This window comes from Stenella coeruleoalba (assembly GCF_951394435.1).
Source record: "Stenella coeruleoalba genome assembly, chromosome: 21".
Lineage (NCBI taxonomy): Eukaryota > Metazoa > Chordata > Mammalia > Artiodactyla > Delphinidae > Stenella > Stenella coeruleoalba.
In genome coordinates, this window is record NC_137167.1 from 20,016,092 (window position 1) to 20,040,299 (window position 24,208).

The 24,208-nt window shown below is 37.7% G+C and overlaps 1 protein-coding gene across 9 annotated transcripts in view; it reads left to right on the top strand.

Moving 5' to 3' along the window:
- The window catches only part of LOC307179853 (uncharacterized protein), a 1,051,707-nt gene that overhangs the window by 405,757 nt on the left and 621,742 nt on the right, over nucleotides 1-24,208 (top strand). The window lies entirely within an intron of this gene.

A 24,208-nucleotide genomic window follows, 5' to 3' on the forward strand; every position in this document is an offset into this window, starting at 1 on the left:
ATTAATACAGACATACCTCAGAGGTATTTTGGGTTCAGTTCCAGACCACCACAATAAAGCAAATATCTCACAATGAAGCGAGTCACAGGAATTTTTTGGTTTCCCAGTGCATTTAAAAGTTATGTTTACACTATACTGTAGTCTATTAAGTGTGCAATAGCATTATGTCTAAAAAATAATGTACATACCTTAATTTAAAACTACTTTATTGCTAAAAAAAGTGCATCACCTGAACCTTCAGTGAGTTGTGATTTTTTGATGGTGAAGGATTTGAAATATTTCAAGAATTACCAAAATGTGACACAGAGAGACTAAGCAAATGCTCTTGGAAAAATGGCACCAATAGACTTGCTCAACGCAGAGTTGCCACAAACCTTCAATTTGTAAAAAACGCAGTGTCTGCGAAGAGCAATAAAATGAAGTGCAATAAAAGGAGGTATGCCTGTAGATGAATTATTGGACCTTTAACATTAGAAACAGTGAAAGTCAACATAACTTAAAAGATTAAAAGATAACAGAATTGGTAGGGTCACAGGGAGAGCAACCAGCAGGGCTGCCTGGGAATCAGGGGTTTCCAGGATATGAGATATTTGTTGCTAAAACTGGGACAGTCCTGGGAAATACAGTGGGTTGTTCACCCTGATATGCCTTTTTTGTTTTTATTTAAATACTTATTCATATTAAAACATTAAAAAATACGCAAGGTAAAATTAAAGTGGCTAATGATTTCTTAGTGTATATAAATTCTATGTAAAAATCTTGGAATTAAATTAAAACAGCAATTTCTGGATGTTACAAAACATTGTTTAATTCAGGTAGCCACAAATGATTTCTCACATTCTCTTATATCCTCTTGAATTGGAAAGATGTTACAGATGGTTCTCATAATAAGACTGCTTTTCTTTTGTAAAGACTTTTATAGTTTTAAGACATTAAAAAAATGCAATTTCACCTTTACAATAAGCCTTTAAGGCAGGTAATGCAGTTAGTACGTGGGAGTTACAGTGAGAATTCATCTAAGAATTTGGAAATACATGAAATGCAATTTCTCTGAAAGAGTTAAACTAATTAAATCTCTAAAGTATAAAGAGACACAGTTTCTCCTAGGCCCAAGGCATCAGCTTCCTGTTAGATTAGCTATTGATAGAAATATATATTAAGAATGCTTTTACTAAAAACAAACAAAAACCAGAACTTCACCTAAAAGTAGCCTAAAATGGCAATAAAGCCATTTAACAATCTGTCACAACAAGATGTTTAGACTGGGGAATTCCCTGGTGGTCCAGTGGTTAAGACTGCATGCTTCCACTGCAGGGGGCATGGGTTCCATCCCTGGTTCAGGAAGATTCCGCAAGCCATGTGTCGTGGCCTAAAAAAAAAAGATGTTTAGACTGACACTTCAGGGTTAGGAGTGCCTTGATGATGCTACTAAAACCCAGCTTTCTTCTAGATTTCTATTCTGCTATCTTAAGTGTTGATTTGACTCCTTGTTTCATAACTGAGTTTGTGATGCTGCAGCCCCAGGTCTCATGTCTTCAGTAAAGACAGGAAGAAGGGGAAAGGATGTCCCCTACTTTGCTTGCCCCTGGTATCAAGAATGCAAACATTGCCCTAGAAGAGCCCAGCAGTCTTCACCTTATCTGTATTGACCAGAAGTGCCAAAAAGCCATCCCTAGTTCCAAGAGAGGACTTGGAAGCAGGTATTTAGCTTCTTTACTAGGAGTAGGCTAGAGAGAATGGGTTTGGAATTAGGTATTGTCTTAGCCAGTCAGAAACCTAGGTTTTCTGTGTAATATTGAGCAAGCCTCAGCTTCGTGTGTGAAAAAGATCATTATAATTTTATAGGGGACATCTGGTCTATTGCCTGCCCAGCATCTCTTCTTTTCTTTTTACGGATTAAGCCTTTCTCATTTTCAGTCCCTGTGGGTTGGGAGGAGCTGACCTCCACTCTTGACCAACAGGAATTCTACATGCCCCTGGCCACAGAGATGGGTTGAGGATGGATACATGTCCCTGGCCTGACCACACCTTGAACTCTTGCTGCAGCTCTCAAGGAAGAGGTGTTTTCTTCCACTTCCAAGATAGGTTTATTAAGTGGAGTGCTTGGTAGCCCGCAGTATTGGTGACCATGCTTGCTACCACACAGGGAGAACCTAACTGAGAATAAACACGGTGGAGAGAAAACAGAGTCAAGAGATAGAGACAGAGAGATAGAGCAACTATATCCTGGTGCTATTATTTAGCCTCTGAAGGCCACCTCTGCCTGAAATTAGAAACTCCCTTTTTTTTTAGCATAATTACATAAATTTCCATTTATTTGAGCTGGATTTTCTTTCATTTGCAATCCAGTCATCTTAGGGCTATTGTTAAAACTGCTATCTACCACAGCATATAATCATGAATGTAAACTATCTTTATAAGCTCTAAAGTGCCATATAAAAGTGAGGGATCATTTCTCTAAAATAGAACATTCCTCCTGCATAAAACTGTAAATCCTACCCCAGATGCATGTGACCCAGTAGAATCACAGAGGGGTAAATCCTAGCCTCGCATACAAATGAGTAATTTCTTCTCTCAGTTTTCCTGAAACACCACATAAGAAAACTCCTATTACAATGGCAAACGACAGGTTTCCGCAGTTGTAAAGTTACAATGACTATTTCCTACTTCACCTGCCCTTTGGCCCTAAGAACTGGCTTCACGTTATGGAGCAGCATAGTTTTCCTTGGCCTTAGTGGGCCACTGGGCAAATATCTTGTATTCTGAGATGGGCAGAAATGCCCAGATCTAATATTTTCAGGCTCCTCATATACAGGATTTTATTCCTTGCCTTGTTTCTCATGGCCAGCTTCTATTCTCAGATCATTCACTGGCCTGTGCTCTTTTGCTTGGGGTACCTGGATTCAGACTCCAGTTATTCCCAATGTTTTTCCAGGTTTAATGCTAACCTGGGTTCTGAATACAAACTAGTCTGTATTACCTATTTCTGTCCCTTATCACTCACTGTTCGCCATAATTACCATATAGAAATATGAACTAACATGAATTGGAAAACCCAGAGCCAGTTTGTTTATCTCAGTGTTTGTAACCCTCCTAGAAACCCAGGGATCTATGGGGAAGCCTTCTATGTTGTATGTTGAGCATACAAGGATGACCTGGAAAGCTCCAATAGGTTGAAGAAGGTCTGTCTTACAAACAGTTCCTCAGAATCTGTTCTCTGGTGCAACTTCTTGTCAGTAAATCTAGTTACCCACCACTTTATCTATCCGTCTATCTATCTGTCTATCCATCTATCTATCCGTCTATCTATCTATCTATCTGTCTATCTATCTATCTATTCTCTCTATCTGTCTATCATCTGTCTGAACTATCTATAACTATTGTCATATCTGGATTTGGGAGAGTTATGATTTTAAAATCTTAACCTATAACTCAGAGTTCTTGCTGATGCTTTTGGACATGATGACACTTGATTATATTTTAATGACATCCCAGCATATGGGATGTCATTACGGTTTCTTAGCTTCTTAGGCTGAGATGTTTTTATTTAGTCTCTTCCATCATTATTCACCATTTTAAAAAATTGTTAGAAAACTCCACTTCAAAATTGAAGCTTTCAAGCACCTACTTAACTTAGTATGCTTGAAGAGAACTTTTTAGATCAAAATTCAGTCAGGAAATTTATCAAGTGTTTAAAAAATAAGGTACCTAAATTAGTTTTGAAAGGAATGAAATACATTGAGATATTTAGCTGTTGGACTATGTTCTTCTTGATGATTACATATTAGGCTTAAAATTTTTATTTTATTATAATAATTTATATTATAAAGTAAAACATAAAAGCCCTAGGTCTGGGCAGCAAATATTATGCATTTAGCAATTGCTAAAGTAAAGCAATTAGGTGATAGGCTCTGGCTCACCTATAAAAAGAGGAACACATGTTTAAAAGTGTCCACAAGTATAATTTACACTCCAGGTAGTAACAATGCTCCAGGAATTTAGAGTAAGTATGTCTATTCTAGGTTCTCGTTACCAGAAATAACTGTTTCTGAAACTGCTTAGATTTCCCAAAATAACAATTCAGGCAAAAAGTTAAAAAGCCAAAGGAAGATTAAACATTTTACTCACAGAAAGCAATAGAAGAAACCCATCCATTTTCAGATTTGAGTGCATAGAATCCTCAGATTGAATTCAGCAAAGGGAGTCCAGGCATGGTGGTTGGCTTCCAGCATTCCATCTCACTGGGATGAGTGTTTTGACTTGACTTCCAGCATTCTGGTGTTTACCTACTTATTCTTTACTGTCTGGTTCCGAGTTGTGTCCTAAAGATTGGAGCCATGGCTTTCATTGATGTCAAAAAAGGCCTTCTAGAATGTCACAGGGTTAATAAAATCTGATGGGGTATTTCTTATTCGAATGGCTATTTACTCTGGGCATATGGTATTTCTCACAACCTGGAAGAAAATCTTCCTTGAGGAAATGGGTTTGTAGTTAGCAGAGACAATCAGTTAATCTGGTTTTCTAATCCCAACACTTGCACTGGATTTCCATACAACTGCAGAAGTGGATTAAATTGTGAGTGCTCAGACTTTAAACATGGGCTAAGTTTAAGGAAATCATTTTTTTTCCCATGCACTTGATTAATGCCTGTCAAGAGGCTGGGGAAGGGTTTGCTACTGAGCATAAGGAATTATTTAGATATAAATCCATATTTTAATTTCTAACTCATTTACCCATGGATTAAAAATATGGAAGCTAAGGCCCTGCCTCAAAGAAATGACAAGCCAAATGATCAACTTTATTACTGTAATTATCATTAATAAACCAATTTATTTTTTAAGTTTGTGGGAGGGGTTTGATTTATATGTAATTATGATTTTAATAATATTTTTACTGATAAAATTATGTCTTTATTTTCAGAATAGTAGCTAACATTTGTATAATACCTCTTATTGCCAGAAGTTGTTCAAGATATATAGATACAGATATATGACATACATGAAATATACATACATATCTTAAAAACATATATATGTATATACTTATAGTTATACATATATGTATATGTATATCCCAAACCCTCTGAGGTTTATTATTATATTCATTTTACACATAAGAAAATTGAGCCACAGAAATATATTGCCCAAGGTTACCCACTAAGTAAGTGGAAAGAAGAGTTGGGATTCAAGCCCAGTCAGTCTATTAACAATCTATAAAATCATAATTAAAATAGCCTTAGTTACTTAATAATAATAGAAAACATTAGAGAACAAATGTATGGACACCAAGGGGGGAAAGCAGTGGGGTGGGGCGGTGGTGGTGGGATGAACTGGGAGATGGGGATTGACATATATACACTAATATGTATAAAATAGATAACTAATAAGAACCTGCTGTACAAAAAAATAAATAAAATAAAGTTCAAAATTTGGAATAAAAATAATAGAAAACACTTATTAAGGGTCACTAAGTAATAAACACTACACATCATACTTTTCTTTTATTAATTCATTTAGTCCTCAAAGCAAATCTATAAGATAGGCTTTATTATTATTCCCATTTTATAGGTAAGGAAACTATGGCATGGAGAAAGTAATTTTCCCAAGGTCGCATAGTTAGTAAGTAGTAATCCAGGATTTGAACCCAGGCAGTCTGGGTGCAGAATCTATGATCTTAACTGACATTATACTGTCTTATTGTTAGTATCAATACTAAAGTAGAATTAATACCATATTTATCAGAATGGTAGCAATTAAATATATTCATCAACTTTTATGTGCTAGGGTCCCAGTTCAGATTTTAGCAAACTTTAGTCCACTTAGTTATTTTTAGAACTTCCAAAGTAGGTGTTTGGAGCCCATTTTAGAGATGAAGAAGAAGAGATTAGAGAGATTAAATATTCCCAAGGTCTCACAGCTAGTAAAGGAAAAACTGGAACTCAATTCTGTTCTTTCGGATTCTAAGGCCTATATTATTTCTCTCCCACCCCACATTGTCTTTCAAGTTTCTGCTTGTAACATGCTCTATTACAGTGATAGCTGTTGTGGGCTTTGTACAAAAATAATGGATTGGGAATATGAAACACTCAGAAAAATTTAGGTCTACAAAGGAGCAAAACTAAATTAGCATTGCTTTTAAGAAGGGAAATTATAGAGCAGTAAAATTTGACATTAGTGAATGATATCAAGGAAAATTAAAATCAACTAGATAACCAAGTTATAAAAAAAAGAAACTAAATAATTAACAATTATAAGTGGAACCACTGATTTTATTTTCATTAAGCTATTTTCAAAGTAGGCATGCATGTATGCTTTTGTATCTCATACAAATTTACATACATTTTTGATACACATTCAAAATTTGTCTTTGATAAATGGCTTCTCCAATTAATTTTCACATTAAATAATATTAACCAGAATCATATCTTGCCAGTTTGAAAGCTAACTAGTAAATTACAGGATTAATTATTTTCTGCTTTTTGATTTAATGGATTTTCTTTACTTAATAACACCCAAAGGACATTCTTTTTTTTTTTTTTACATACGTTGTTAGTTGCTCACATGTGTACTTGTGACTCTGCATACATATGAGAAAGGTGGTAATGCCATTTATCTCAAGGGATAACATGATATTTACCAGTGACTTAAATGGACCTCACTACTTCATCAATCATCTTTTATTTTTCCAGCTGCCCCATCATGAAAGGTGCTGAATCATATATTCTCAAATGTTATTGTTTTGAACTTGGAGATCTTTAAAAAAATAACTAAAGCAATTATATATAATGAATTGAAAACATATAATTTATGAGAACTTGTAGAAAATGAGATCCAAGTTGGGCATCATTTTTTAAAAATATGCATAGTCTCTAGATAAGGATTCAAAAAATAATGTAGATAGGATCATAGTAACTTTCACTATTTTATTTATTAATTCCCAGAGAGCTTGTATATTGTTTTTTTATTAGAACTTGCTGGTCTTTAGACTCCCAGGGTCAGAAGTGGTTAAATCCTCAGGGGGTTTTGTATATATTCTCAGGAATAAAGTATAATTGGCTTATGGGGATTCATAAATATAATCACTTTCAATATGTGGCCTTATATTTATTAATTATTGCCTTTATTTGAAAACATTCAATAAGCTTATATGAGTTACTTTAAATTTAATATGTTTACCTTTTATTTTTTTTAAGATTTTTTTTTTTGATGTGGACCATTTTTAAAGTCTTTATTGAATTTGTTACAATATTGTTTCTGTTTTATGTTTTTGGTTTTTGGCCACAAGGCATGTGGGATCCTAGCTCCCCGACCAGGGATAGAACCCACACCCCGTGCATTGGAAGGTGAAGTCTTAACCACTGGACTGCCAGGGGAGTCCCTGTTTACCTTTTAAATATTTACTTGTTATGTCTATGAATAAATCATTAACTTTTTATTATTACTACTGCTTTTGTTGCTGTCATTACTAACCCTTATCCACCTAGTGTCTTTTTTTTTTTACAATGACTTTTTTTCTTACTCCTCTTTTTCTTTTTTTTCAATTGAAATATAGTTGATTAACAATGTTGTATTAGTTTTAGGTGTACAGCAAAGTGATTCAGTTATAATACATTTTTTTTCAGATTCTTTCCCTTTATAGGTTATTACAAAATATTGAGTATAGTTCCCTGTGCTATACAGTAGGTCCTTGTTGTTTATCTATTTTATATATAGTAGTGTGTATATGTTAATCCCAAACTGCTAATTAATCCCTTCCCCCCCTTTTCCCTTTGGTAAGTATAATTTTGTTTTCCCCACTCACTGTCTTGAAGGAAATAATAGACCATCCTGAGTACCTTATTTTGCAGTTTGAGTGCTTCTTAGGATGACATTTTCTAAAAGGAATTTCTCCTTTGAAGTCATTTAGTAACGTGATCATTACCATTTAAAAAATAATGATCAGGGCTTCCCTGGTGGCGCAGTGGTTGCGAGTCCGCCTGCCGATGCAGGGGACGCGGGTTCGTGCCCCAGTCTGGGAAGATCCCATATGCCGCGGAGCGGCTGGGCCCGTGAGCCATGGCCGCTGAGCCTGCGCGTCCAGAGCCTGTGCTCCGTAGCAGTAGAGGCCACAACAGTGAGAGGCCCGCGTACCGCCAAAAAAATAATAATAATAATGATCAAATGTACCTGGATAACAGAATGATTGTCATAGTCAAGTAACTGTCAAAACAAAACTTTATTTCCAAATTGCAAAGCATAGTAATCTTGGTTTGGAAAATATTTATGCTGTCCTTATATTTTCATGTTTATGCAAGAAAAAATGCAAGACAAAAAGGAGAACATTTCTCCCTGCAAGCAAAGATTTTATGAGATGACACAACATCATCTAATCTAAGAAAATTAGGTAACAAAGATGCATGGGGAAGCATGCAACTTGATGGCTGGCATGCACCATGGTTTAGTATATTTTATATGAATCAAAACTTTAGCTCTGTGATCCGGTAATAGTTAAGATTTTAGCCTGTTAATAGCTTGAGTTTCAATGACCACCATCCATTGTACTGCTTCTTAAGAAGTAGTTTGACAACTCGAAGAGCACAACTTTGATTCTAAGACTTACCAGAAAATGTATGCTCTCTGAAGCATGTGCAGTGCTATAATGTCTGCTGTTATTTCTTCACACGCTGACTTTCAGGATAATTATATTTATATCTCAATGACACAGTATTGATTATCCAGTCTGTGGATTATCTAGGCATTGCATCAGACTTGGTGCCCTTATTTTGGCTCTTTCACTTTATAGATCCTACGTTGGAAAGCACTGAGGTAGAGAGGCTCAGCAGAGATTGAAAAAGTTACTTTTGCAATAATTTGCAGTATTTTAAGATTATATATCAAAGGTTTAATTAGGTAGGAATAAAACATTATAATATGTTCTAGTTCTCAATTGCAAACCACCCCAAAACTTTGTGTACCAAAACTACAACAGTCATTTATAGTATTCATGGATTTGCAGTATGGGCAGGGCTGGTAGAGACAGTTTGTCTTTGTTCCAAGTATCATCTGTTGGAACATATTGACTGGGCACTGGGGTATTCATTTCCAGTATGGCACTCACATAGCTGGCAACTTTGGGCTGGCTGGTAGCTGGAAAGTCAGTTAGGGCTATGGGCTGGGGTCTCTATTTCTCTTCACATGTTTTGCCACAGGCCACTTGGACTTTCTCTTATTGCATGGTGGTTCTGAGAGTGAGTTTTCCCAGAAGTAGAAAGTGGAAGCTGTCTGGGTCATCATCAATTGTACACTATTCTGTTAATCAAGCATCGACCCACTTCTTGATAAGAGGTAGATAGGAGGTGTGTCAGAGAACTTAGAACTATGTTTCAATACTGCTATATAAACCAAACTAAAAAAAAAAAAAAACAACTAGCTTTCAGATATCCAATTTATTCATATATCTGATGTCCTTAATTAATTATTAATTATTTCAAGATAACCATACCTGGTATTTTTAAAGTGTAATAAATAATTAGAAACAAAGCAAGTATCTTAGAGTACTGTTGAGCACCTGGCATATCATATATATTTTAGTTGCCATATATCAAAAAAGCCCTATGGAAACTACAGTAGGTTAGGAAAGGCCAACAAAAATAATATAAGAAACAGAGTCATACTGTATAATGTAAACTTTAAGGAAAAAAACCTTCGAAATTGTTTTCAGTTTTGACATAATAATAATAATATCCAAAACTCATTGTTTGGTCCGTCTCACTTCTAAGAGCTTGTATGTGTGAACTTGTTTAATCCTTTTGACCACCCTGTGGAGCAGGTACTACTATAATTTCCATTTTACAGAATTAGTCACAAAGCCCCAGTGGGTAAATGACTGTCCATCCTGGTAAATGGCAGAACTGCAATTTGACCTTATCTCATGGTTGCAGAGACTCCCTCTTAACCAGTGTACCACACGGTTCCCCTGGGCTGAGCTCTCCAATTCTTCCTTCTCCTTTTTCAGTTTTTTGTTGGCATGACTAGTGGGCTAGACAGGGAGAAAAAAACGGTGAACACTTTCTGAATTGCTGGTTCCTAGTAAAGGTCATTGTACACATGGTAGAAACTTAATAATTTCTGCTAAATATGTGGCAGATAGAGCAGGATAGCACAAAGCATTTTGAGGAATCCAAAAGTGGGAAAATTAGTGGAGGAAGCCTAAACGGGCTTCTGGAAATACGCTTAACCTCTGAGCAGTGAGGTACTTGATGAGACTGGACCAGAGAGAGGGGTTGTGCTGTTGCTATCATGAGCACATCAGGGACCCTGGCAGGGGACAACATTATACAGGTTTTCCCCCGCTATCCGAAAGTAGAGCATTCCTATGAAAACTTTCTTAAGCAGAAATGTGGTAAAGCAAAGAAGCAACTGCCTTAGGACACATCTTGCTAAGGAATGCGCAAAATAAATCGAGATAAAGCACCAATGCTCACAGACACTTCAAATGGCAGCTTGATGCTAAGATGCTGAGTGTAGTTTCTGGGGAAGGAGCTTGGCAGTGCCACTTTAGATACTGGAGTGCCCACTGCCTCTGAAACAACCTGCTGAAAAGCAAATGCTAAACAGTCTTTCCCTTTCCACAATTTTTTTTTGTAAAAGTGAAAATTCTCTTCAGATTTCTTTCGGTTAGTGAAAATAGGTACTAATGTAGGTCTTTCATAAAAGCAAAGTGGCATAGAGCAAACTTTTGAAAAGCAGGAGATAACTGCATACACCAGGAATTGAAAATTGTACTGAGAAAAGAGTGGGGCACTGATGGAAGTAACTTCTCATTGCTGCACCAAACCTAGATGAGAGCTTTCAGTACAGACACTAAAATTCTTGCTATGATTTTTTTCCTGTTTTGGTTTCCTCACTATTCCCTGAAGGCTACCAAATATTCAAACGATAATGAAAATGCAAAGTAGATTTAAACTTCCCCTTCTTCTGGAAGCTGCATCTGAATGAAATAAACAGGGGTCCATACTGATCTCTGATGAATGAGCCCTCAATTCCTCTTTGACATAAGCTAAGTCCAGAGAAGCACAGAGCGCTTACCTACATGTACATTGGCAGTTGTCCATCTAGCATCCCTTACTACGTTCTCCTCCCTAAAATAGCTCTAATTTTGTTAAGTAATCCTCCTCTCTCCCACCACATACCTCATGTCTTTTCTCTGGAAGGTCACCCCATCCTCGATTCCAAACATGGATTCTAAAAAACTATTTAAAAAGATCATAAAGATGTTGGATCCCAACTTTTCTTCTACAAAGGTGAATGTCACATACACATATATAGTTCCTTAAAAGAAATCACAGGGCTGGTGGTGAGAGAACTCAAATAAAGAATCCGTGAACAAGGATGCCTCTGGATAAAAGGCCTGTGATAAGCAATAAAGCCATGTAAATCTACGTAAGTATAGCAAATACAACTAGTGTGATTTCCTCCATAAATTCCACATTTGGCCTTCAGAGGCAGGATAATGAACTTTGTTTTTTTTGTTTGTTTTTTTTTTTTTTGCGGTACGCGGGCCTCTCACTGTTGTGGCTTCTCACGTTGTGGAGCACAGGCTCCGGACGCGGAGGCTCAGCGGCCATGGCGGCTCAGCGGCTCACGGGCATAGCTGCTCCGCGGCATGTGGGATCTTCCCAGACCGGGGCACGAACCCACGTCCCCTGCATCGGCAGGCGGACTGTCAACCACTGTGCCACCAGGGAAGCCCAGGATAATGAACTTTGGAATCAGACTATTTGAATTTGGATCCTAGTTCTGTAGCTCTTTACTATTAGGAGACCTTAAGACAATTATAATTTCTCTGAGAATTGATTTCCTAATTTGTAAAATAGGGCTAATATTACCTAACTCATAGACTTGTAATGAAAATTAAATAATACATAAAAACATTTAGTATAATGACTAGTATATAAAGAGTGCTCAATAAATACCATCTCTAATAATAGTTATGTTTAAGTTAATAGACATTAAATGAAAATACTTGTTTAATTTATATCAGAGACAAGAACATGTATGTTGCCCAGATTACTACTGAAGAAGAGGAGTAGACATATACTCTACTTGGGTCTAATTTTGTAAAAGAGAAATTACATCTATGTTATATATTCATTCATTCAATAACTAATTATTGAGCACCAAATTTGGGCCTGGTACAGACTTAGCACTAAGGATATAGAAATGAATGAAAGAGTAAAAAGAAAGAAAGAAAAGAAAGAAAGAAAGAAAGAAAGAAAGAAAGAAAGAAAGAAAGAAAGTTTTGCCCCTTATAATATGTCATAAAGTAATAAATGCTATGGTGAAAAATACAGCAAGGAAGGGCAATAGGGAATGTTGGTGGGATGGATGTTGCAGTTTAAATACAGCAGGCAGGGAAGGCTTGATTTGAGAAGGTGGTATTTGTTGAAAGGTCTGAAGGAAGTGAGAGAGTGATGCGTGTGTAATACCTGAAAGAAAAGCATTCCAAACTGAGATAACAGTAAGTGCTAGGTACCTGAGACGGGAGTGCCCAGAGGCCAAGAGGGCTGAACAGACTGAGCAAGGGGAAAATTAATTTAGAGAAGTAAGGGCATCCAAAATTATAGGCCCTTTTTAGTTATTGTAATGACTTTGTGTTTTATCTAGCACAAAATAGAACCCACTGGAAGGTTTTAGGCAGGGTAGAAGCATGCTTTAATATAAATTTTAACCAAGAAAGAAATGACATAATTTAGGTTCTAAATTAGAACTGCCAATTAAAATATGACCTGCCATTTGTTTTATGTCATGTGCAAATTTCAGAGAATCTTAAAATGTGAAAAATGGTATATCTTAGAGATGGAACCCAGTATTCAGGAGGTAGACTTGTTGATGAATGGGATGAGCAGGAAAACAAAATAGAGAAGTCAATGACAGCTACAAGATGACTTGGGTTTTGCTTGAGCAACAGAAAAGATGGAATCACTTTTAATTTAGATGGAAACATTTGAGAAGGATCTTTGAGAGGTTATTACGATTAGACCTGGATCCAAGGGCTAAGCCCCAAGGACCTCCAAAGTTTGGAGATAACAAATGGGGCAGATCAGCAAAGGAGGCTGAGAAGTGGCCATTGAATTAGAGGGAAAACCAGGAGCATGTTGTGAACTGGAGGTCAAGGGAATACCTACCCTCCTTCAGAATAAGGGGAGGTGACTCAAGTTTTAGAGGTGTACTGGCTTGTTTAGTCCAATCACATGAGATTCAAATATCAGTGTTTACAGGGAGAAGGGAAGGAGAAAGATTCAGAAGCAACAATGAGGTTAAGGAAGACACATTTTTCAGTTCCAAGAAGGTTGCCTAGGAAGCAGTATCTTCAGAGCAAAAAGTAAAGGAAGTTACTTCTATAACATATTAAGGATATAGAGAATGAATGAGAGACTGAATGAGTTTCTGGAGTCACAAATTTAAAGAGATGGGAAAGTATAAGTTAAGAATAAGTTAAGGGTATAAATTCCAGGCAGAGAGAGAAGATGTCCAGAAACAGATTAGCGGCTGGGGTACTAGAAGAAAAATAGGAAGGGCTGGGCTTCTTGTGTGTCTGAAATAAATAGGGGTACAGGGCACAATGAGAATTAGTCATGATGGAGCCGAGGCATGCAGTGGTGATGAGATCTTGCCAGGAGTTTGCACAGCTCTGAGTGTCCCATTTCACTTCTACTAATAAAGACCTGGAGGTCAGTGGAAGGATGGTCAATTTACTTTTGACTTGGTTACTCTTCGGCCCCTCTCCGTGGAAGTTGGCAGAAGGATGGTCTTATTCTAAGCATGTTCATGTCTTCTTGACCCTGTGACTAGATAACTTATAAACATCATGGTGATGGTGGGGAGGGAACACTGGAGAGAATACACAAAGCATTCACAGAGATTCTCTGAGTAGTAAAATCATAGATGGTGTTTTCTTCTTAGACTTGTCTCTGTGAAAAGGAATCATGTTTATAAATCAACATGAAATGATTATGGTTGACATAAGTAAAATAAACATATTATAGAAGGTATGGATGGAGGGTTGAAAATTCTCCCCCCCCCCCATTTTTTAAACCTAATTCTGGATTTCTTAATTGTTAGCTTTTGAAGGGCAAAGTAATTTTCTTTTCAGTTTTGTGTCTCAACCCCTAGCATAAAATAAACACCCAATAAACACTTTGTCAGTGAATGAGGTGGGATGGATACCTTGAAGTGTGAGAAACCTTCAAACAGAAAAAGCAGTTTAGGGCTAAGTTAAAAAGATGTATTATTTTTGCATAGTCTAGTTCAGTTATGGAGCTCATTACTCAGGATAAAATATTAATTTATGTAGGAAGGCTATGATAACAGATATCATACCCATATGGAAGGTTGGGAGTGATTGAGGGTGTATCTCCAAACTTTTAAGAAAGATATAATGTATGAGACAATTCCACTTATTAAATCACATCCCTTAGTGAAGTTTCTCAGACAGGATGCAGAATTTGAGTGACCACATCCCCGAAGGCATTGCTCTTCACTGAGACTAATCATGTTCTTCTGTTTGGAGGACACTTTATTGTTCATAGAGTATTATATGTTATTTATTGTCATAATGGTTTTTACTCATGCATCTTTTCTCTAAGTATTCAGGCTTTGAAATTCATAATCAGGTCCTCAATTGTCAAATTTGTTTAATATAATGAATTGCTTCTACTACACATTTACATGCTGGATATACGATTTAATTACTAAATTAGAATATTCTGGGACATCTCAAGAAAAAGGCACTAAATGTTAAAGTTTTCTGGACTTCTGAAATCTTTTATGAACTTTATTTCAGCGAAAATGACCATTTAAGCCTTGGACCCAGCACATTTGTATTCTTTGAAAATGTTCCCAGAGTCTATATCGATATATTATGTGTACATTTGAAATGTACACACTTCATAGAGGTTCCACACTTCATAAAGCTGTGTTCTGTATTAAACTTCATCTGGGGAAGTCTGTATCAGTTTTCTAGGGTGTAAAGTGATGGAAAAAACGAATCTCATTTGAATTGATGTTAGCTTGCTTATGAAATGGCCTCTTGGGGCATGAAGGAGAGTGGCTGGAAATTTGTGTCTGCAAAGTAGGCTGGAATCTGTAAAAAATTACCTCCAGATAAGAGGAATGAGCTGGGTAATGAAATGATTTCAATAGTATGAAACATTTGTTTTTAATGTAGAAGTCATTGGACATGAGAATTGTCTGCCTGTAGTTTTTTTGTCCCTGACAAGGGATTTCCTGCTCTTAAAATATCCTTTCTAAATTTCTATTGAATTGTTTGCCAATGCAATCCAGAAATCTTGTTAGTCTAAGGTGAGAAAATCAGTATTAACGTTTCTTGTGCTAACATTTCCACTGTTGACCTAGGATTAAAAAGCCAAAGGGTTCAATCCTGGAAAAACTTGAAAATGAGTGACACCTGCATCTAGATGAAGAGATATTTTAGTAAATTTCGAAAGATAAAAATCCAGCTAAATTATGAATACGTGATTTGATTTTTATTGTGAACGTCATAGTTTCGTTTCATATTCTGAATTTAAAACATGTAATATTGTCATTCTACACAAAATACTGGTAACAGTGGTAGCTCACTGTAAATATACGTTTCTTTCCAACTTATGAATTAAGGAAATCACTGATCCCTGAAAGAAACAGATTGATTTTAAGACCCTTAACTTTACCTTCTATGTCTTTCCTATATACTATTTCCTAATGCTTCTCTGTAAGTTGGCCTCTATCATGTTTAGAATCTGGTTAAATAGAAAAAAACAATGCTTCTGTCACCAAGAGAATATTTAAAAAATATTTTCTAAGTTTAATTGGCAGCTTCATTTGCAATCAATTTGCATTTTTCTTTAATGAATTCAGAAGTTACATAATAAAAACAATGTTTCATCTTGAATGCTATTTGCATAAAATATTTCCTAACTGTTCATGGTGATTTTACATTGGAAATAAAGCCACTAGCAAAGGAAAAATAGGCAAACTTCCAATACTAGTGTTTGTAAATCCTCCTGTTCATCACGTCTGTTCCTTTCCAGAAGAATCCGAATGGCATGATCTGGAACTGTAGATGCACTGCTCTCACCTATAATCTCACCCAGAAAGAAACCCTTTTATTTGTGCTTTCTTAAGTTGGAGTGCTACAGTCACAAACCCAATTTCAAGCCCACCCTAAAGGATCTTGTCAGAATTGACAACTATCAGCCAATATCTTACCATTAACATGACCTTTCCACAACAATATGGACAATTCCAGTATGATTTTGTTTTCAAGCAAAGAAAGAAAGGGAGAAATAGAAGGAGGAGGAAGTGGAGAAGGAGAAGTAGAAAAGAGAAAGAGGAAGAGGAAGAAGGAGAAGGAGATGAGAAGAGGAAGGGCTGGGGGAAGAAGGAGAAGAAGACCACCACAGGAGAGAAGAAAAAAAGAAGAGAAGAGATGTGGGAAGAAGGGAGAAGGAAGGAAGGAAGAAAATCATATATCTGATTTGCAAAGGATGTAAGAACAACCAGTAATTTGATATAAAAAAAAGTCCCAGGAGTAAAAGAAATTCTAGAAAAGCCCAAACAAAGGAACACATATTGCAGTTGTTCTTTAGATATCAAATTCTCCAAATCTGGCCTTGGAAATCTTTCCTTTGCCAGTGTGGATCTCTGGAACAGGGCAGATTTTTAAGCTGTTTCTTGCAAACTTTCTTGGCATTCTGAACCCTCAAAGCAAAATATGAAATAGGGTGTCACATTGGTCACTCAGCTTGTATTGCTCCTTAGTGTTCATTTAGGTATCAGGCCTCTAATTTTTAAACGATAGTTTTTTTTTAAGGATCTATGCTTTTAAAATTTCCAAATGAGATGGAGTATTTGAGTGACTTTGAAGGTCTCGTGACCTTTTTTCTTCTTTGACTTCCAGTGTTCATAAAATGACATTGATGCCAAAGATGCATCAATATTTGATTAGTTGTGCCTTTTATTTCATAACCTGTTCAAACTCTTGTACTCTCAACTCCACCTTCTTCAATTAGTTCTAGTTTCTTTTCTCCATGTCTAGGGTGTGTACTGGGGTCAAAAATGGAAACTTGAGAGATGTTTTAACCATAAGGACCTAAAATGAATTGCAGTTTCTGTCTAATCCTTTCATAAAGCTACCATTCATTATACTTGAATTTTCTCCCCTCCCCTTTATTTTTGTTAGCACAGTACTATCATCTACCAAATATATCTTTATATATTTTTTAAAATGGTCTCACTGATTTGGGTCCTATTGTTTCCCTCTCCCATGATAAAAATAATGAAATCCTCTTGATTATCCTCTTGTTTTTTGTGGGGTTTTTTTGCTTAAGAAAGAGACTAATTTACGTTAAGGCACTCAAGGCCAGTGAAATTGTTTGCTGTACATTTCAAAATCACAAGGATGTTTTTGATGACTGTAAATGTTTGGACAATATACTATCATGTACCATTTTATAGCCCCAGCGTTTAGCTTGATTACTCTTCGGATGTCAGACATGCCAAACCTGTATAGCACTTTTTACAAGTAATTTTTTGAGTGGCTTTTACAACCTATCATCTCAGTGTGTGGTTATTTTGTTTAGCTAACTCACGTGAAAGTGTATAAAAGGAAATCCAAAGAAAACAATGAAAGGCATTACAAAAGAAATGATAACAACACATTCTGAGCTGGAAAAACTTGTCTGGTTGTATCTGAGATTAAAAAGTATATAAGCGCGGGGGGACCTTCAAGATGATGGAGGAGTAAGACGTGGAGATCACCTTCCTCCCCACAGATACATCAGAAATACATCTACACGTGGAACAACTCCTACAGAACACCTACTGAACCCTGGCAGAAGACCTCAGACTTCCCAAAAGGCAAGAAACTCCCCACATACCTGGGTAGGGGAAAAGAAAAATGAAAAAACAGAGACAAAAGAATAGGGACGGGGCTTCCCTGGTGGCGCAGTGGTTGAGAGTCCACCTGCCGATGCAGGGGACACGGGTTCGTGCCCTGGTCCGGGAAGATCCCACATGCCGCGGAGTGGCTGGGCCCGTGAGCCATGGCCGCTGAGCCTGTGCATCTGGAGCCTGTGCTGTGCTCCGCAACGGGAGAGGCCACAACAGTGAGAGGCCCGGGTACCGCAAAAAAAAAAAAAAAAAAAAAAAAGAATAGGGACAGGACCTGCACCAGTGGGAGGGAGCCGTGAAGGAGGAAGAGTTTCCACACACTAGGAAGCCCTTTCGTGGGCAGAGATGGGGGGTAGAAGGGGGAAGCTTCAGATCCATGGAGGAAATCGCAGCAACAGGGGTGCAGAGGGCAAAGCGGAGAGATTCCCACACAGAGGATCGGTGCCGACCAGCACTCGCCAGCCCGAGAGGCTTGTCTGCTTACCCGCCGGGGCGGGCAGGGGCTGGGAGCTGAGGCTCAGGCTTTGGAGGTCAGAGCCCAGGGAGAGGACTGGGGTTGGCTGCGTGAACACAGCGTGAAGGGGCTAGTGCACCACGGCTAGCCAGGAGGGAGTCCAGAAAAAGTCTGGAACTGCCTAAGAGGCAAGAGACCATTGTTTTGGGTTGCACCAGGAGAGGAGATTCAGAGCACCACCTAAACGAGCTCCAGAGATGGGCACGAGCCACAGCTATCAGCACGGACCCCAGAGACGGGCATGAAACACTAAGGCTGCTGCTGCTGCCACCAAGAAGCCTGTGTGCAAGCACAGATCACTATCCACATACACCCCCTTCCTCCCAGGAGCCTGTGCAGCCCGCCAATGCCAGGGTCCCGTGATCCAGGGACAACTTCCCCGGGAGAACACACGGTGCACCTCAGCCTGGTGCAACGCCACACCAGCCTCTTCCACCGCAGGCTCACCCCGCATTCTGTACCTCTTGCTCCCCCTGGCCTGAGTGAGCCAGAACCCCCTAAGCAGCTGCTACTTTAACCCCAACCTGTCTGGGCGGGGGAACAGACACCCTCAGGCGACCTACACACAGAGGCAGGGCCAGATCCAAAGCTGAATACTAGGAGCTGTGCGAACAAAGAAGAGAAAGAGAAATCTCTCCCAGCGGCCTCGGGAGCAGTGGATTAAATCTCCACAATTAACGTGATGTACCTTGAATCTGTGGAATACCTGAATAGACAATGAATCATCCCAAAATTGAGGCGGTGGACTTTGGGAGCAACTGTAGACTTGGGGTTTGCTTTCTGCATCTTATTTGTTTCTGGTTGTATGTTTATCTCTGTTCAGTATTTAGAGCTTATTATCATTGGTGGATTTGTTTATTGATTTGGTTTCTCTCTTCCTTTATTTATTTATTTATATATATTATTTTCCTTTTTCTCTTTGTGTGAGTGTATATACGTATGCTTCTTTGTGTAATTTTTTCTGTGTAGGTTTGCTTTTACCATTTGTCCTAGGGTTCTGTCTGTCCTTTTTTTTTTAGTATAGCTTTTAGCACTTGTTATCATTGGTGGATTTGTTTATTGGTTTGGTTGCTCTCTGCTTTCCTTTATTTTTTTTATTACCTTTTTATTTTTTTTAATTTAACAATATATTTTCTTTAATTTTATTTATTTATTATTATTTTTGGCTGTGTTGGGTCTTCATTGCTGCATGTGGGCTTTCTCTACTTGCAGAGAGCAGGGGCTACTCTGCAGTGCACTGGCTTCTCGTTGTGATGGCTTCTCTTGTTCTGGAGCACAGACTCTAGTCGCACAGGTTTTAGTAGTTGTAGCTCGCAGGCTCTAGAGCGCAGGCTCAGTACTTGTGGCACATGGGTTTAGCTGCTCCATGGCATCTGGGATCATCCCAGACCAGGGTTTGAACCCATGTCCCCTGCATTGGCAGGTGGATCCTTAACCACTGCGCAACCAGGGAAGCCCTTCTTTTCCTTTCTTTTTTTTTTTCACCTTTTCTTCTGAGCCATGTGACTGACTGGTTCTTGGTGTTCCGGCCAGCTGTCAGGCCTCAGCCTCTGAGGTGGAAGAGGCAACTTCAGGACATTTGTCCACCAGAGACCTCCTGGCCCCACATAATATCATTGGCGAGAGCTCTCCCAGAGATCTCCATCTCAACGCTAAGACCCAGCTCCACTCAACGACCAGCAAGCTACAGTACTGGACACCCTATGCCAAACAGCTAGCAAGACAGGAACACAACCCCACCCATTAGCAGAGAGGCTGCCTAAAATCATAATAAGGTCACAGACACTCCAAAACACACCACCGGATGTGGTCCTGCCCACCAGAACACAAGATCCAGCCTCATCCACCAGAACACAGGCACCAGTCCCCTCCACCAGGAAGCCTACACAACCCACTGAACCAACCTTACCCACTTGGGGCAGACACTGAAAACAATGGGAACTATGAACATGCGGCCTGTGAAAAGGAGACTCCAAACACAGTACGTTAAGCAAAATGAGAAGACAGAGAAATACACATCAGATGAAGGAGCAACGTAAAAACCTACCAGACAAAACAAATGAAGAGAAAATAGGCAGTTTACCTGAAAAAGAATTCAGAGTAAAGATAGTAAAGGTGATGCAGAATCTTGGAAATAGAATGGACAAAATACAACAAAGGTTTAACAAGGACCTAGGAGAACTAAAGAGCAAACAAACAATGATGAACAACAAAATAAATGAAACTAAAAATTCTCTAGAAGGAATCAATAGCAGAATAACTGAGGCAGAAGAACAGATAAGTGACCAGGAATATAAAATAGTGGAAATAACTATCACAGAGCAGAATAAAGAAAAAAGAATGAAAAGAATTGAGGACCGTCTCAGAGACCTCTGGGACAACATTAAGCGCACCAACATTTGAATTATAGGGGTCCCAGAAGAAGAAGAGAAAAGGAAAGGGACTGAGAAAATATTTGAAGAGATTATAGTTGAAAACGTCACTAATATGGGAAAGGAAATAGTCAATCAAGTCCAGGAAGCACAGAGAGTACCATATAGGATAAATCCAAGGAGGAACACACCAAGACACATATTAATCAAACTATCAAAAATTAAATACAAAGAATATTAAAAGAAGAAAGGGAAAAGTAACAAATAACATACAAGGGAATCCCCATAAGGTAAACAGCTGATCTTTCAGCAGAAACTCTGCAAGCCAGAAGGGTGTGGCAGGACATATTTAAAGTGATGAAAGGGGAAAACCTACAACCAAGATTACTCTAACCAGCAAGGATCTCATTCAGATTTGACAAAGAAATTAAAACTTTTACACACAAGCAAAAGCTAAGAGAATTCAGCACCAGCAAACCAGCTTTACAGCAAATGCTAATGGAAGTTCTCTAGGTGGGAAACACAGGAGAAGGAAGAGACCTACAATAACAAATCCAAAACAATTAAGAAAATGGTAATAGGAACATACATATCGATAACTACCTTAAATGTAACTGAATTAAATGCTCCAACCAAAAGACATAGACTGGTTGAATAGATACAAAAACAAGGCCTGTATATATGCTGTCTACAAGAGACCCACCTCAGACCCAGGGACACATACAGACTGAAAGTGAGGGGATGGAAAAAGATATTCCATGCTAATGGAAATCAAAAGAAAGCTGGAGTAGCAATTCTTATATCAGACAAAATAGACTTTAAAATAAAGACTATTACAAGAGACAAAGAAGGACACTACATAATGATCAAGGGATCAATCCAAGAAGATATAACAATTGTAAATATTTATGCACCCAACATAGGAGCACCTCAATACATAAGGCAACTGCTAACAGCCATAAAAGGGGAAATTGACAGTAACACAATCATAGTAGGGGACTTTAACAACCACTTTCACCAATGGACAGATCATCCAAAATGAAAATAAATAAGGAAACATAAGCTTTAAATGATACATTTAACAAGATGGACTTAATTGATATCTATAGGACATTCCATCCAAAAACAACAGAATACACTTCCAAGTGCTCATGGAACATTCTCCAGGATAGATCATATCTTCGGTCACAAATCAAGCCTTGGTAAATTTAAGAAAATTGAAATCGTATCAAGTATCTTTGCTGATCACAACACTATGAGACTGGATATCAATTAAAGGAAAAAAATCTGTGAAAAATAAAAACACATGGAGGCTAAACAATACACTACTAAATAACCAAGAGATCACTGAAGAAATCAAGGAGGAAATCAAAAAATACCTAGAAACAAATGACAATGAAAACACCACCACCCAAAACCTATGGGATGCAGCAAAAGCAGTTCTAAGAGGGAAGTTTATAGCAATAGAATCCTACCTCAAGAAACAAGAAACATCTCAAATAAACAACCTAACCTTATACCTAAAGCAATTAGAGAAAGAAAAACAAAAAAACCAAAAGTTAGCAGAAGGAAAGAAATCATAAAGATCAGATCAGAAATAAATGAAAAAGAAACAAAGGAAATGATAGCAAAGATCAATAAAACTAAAAGCTGGTTCTTTGAGAAGAGAAAGAAAATTGATAAACCATTAGCCAGACTCATCAAGAAAAAAAGGGAGAGGACTCAAATCAATAGAATTAGAAATGAAAAAGGAGAAGTAACAACCGACACTGCAGAAATACAAAGGATCATGAGAGATTACTACAAGCAACTCTATGCCCATAAAATGGACAACCTGGAAGAAATGGACAAATTCTTAGAACTAGCACAACCTTCCAAGACTGAACCAGGAAGAAATACAAAATGTAAACAGAGCAATCACAAGCACTGAAATTGAGACTGTGACTAAAACTCTTCCAACAAACAAAAGCCCAGGACCAAATGGCTTCACAGGTGAATTCTATCAAACATTTAGAGAAGAGCTAACACCTATACTTCTCAAACACTTCCAAAATATAGCAGAGGGAGGAACACTACCCAACTCATTCTATGAGGTGACCAACACCATGATACCAAAACTAGACAAGGATGTCACAAAGAAAGAAAACTACAGGCCAATATCACTGATGAACATAGATGCAAAAATCCTCAACAAAACACTAGCAAAGAGAATCCAACAACACATTAAAAGGATCATACACCATAATCAAGTGGAGTTTATTCCAGGAATGCAAGGATTCTTCAGTATACGCAAATCAATCATCGTGAGAAACCATATTAACAAATTGAAGGAGAAAAACCATATGATCATCTCAATAGACGCAGAAAAGCTTTCAACAAAATTCAACATCCATTTATGATAAAAACATTCCAGAAAGTAGACATAGAGGGAACTTACCTCAACATAATAAAGGCCATATATGACAAACCCACAGCCAACATCGTTCTCAATGTTGAAAAACTAAAACCATTTCCTCTAAGATCTGGAACAAGACAAGGTTGTCTATTCTCACCACCATTATTCAAAATAGTTTTGGAAGTCCTAGCTGTGGTAATCAGAGAAGAAAGAAATATAAGAAACACAAATTGGAAAAGAAGAAGTAATGCTGTCACTGTTTGCAGATTACATGATACTATACATAGAGAATCCTAAAGATGCTACCAGAAAACTACTAGAGCTAATCAAGGAATTTGGTAAAGTAGCAGGATACAAAATTAACGCACAGAAATCTCTTGCATTCTTATACACTAATGTTGAAAAATCTGAAAGAGAAATTAAGGAAACACTCCCATTTACCACTGCAACACAAAAAATAAAATACCCAGGATTAAACCTACCTAAGGAGACAAAAGACCTGTATGCAGAGAACTCTAAGACACTGATGAAAGAAATTACAGATGATACAAACAGATGGAAAGATATTCCATGTTCTTGGATTGGAAGAATCAACATTGTGAAAATGACTATACTACCCAAAGCAATCTACAGATTCATTGCAATCCCTATCAAACTACTAATGACATTTTTCACAGAACTAGAACAAAAAATTGCACATTTTGTATGGAAACACAAAAGACCTTGAATAGCCAAAGCAATCTTGACAAAGAAAAATGGAGCTGGAGGAATCAGGCTCCCGGACTTCAGACTATACTGCAGTAATCAAGATAGTATATGGTACTGGCACAAAAACAGCAATATAGATCAATTGAACAGGATAGAAAGCCTAGAGATAAACCCACACACCTATGGTCAACTAATCTATGACAAAAGAGGCAAGGATATACAATGGAGAAAAGATAGTCTCTTCAATAAGTGGTGCTGGGAAATCTGGACAGCTACATGTAAAAGAATA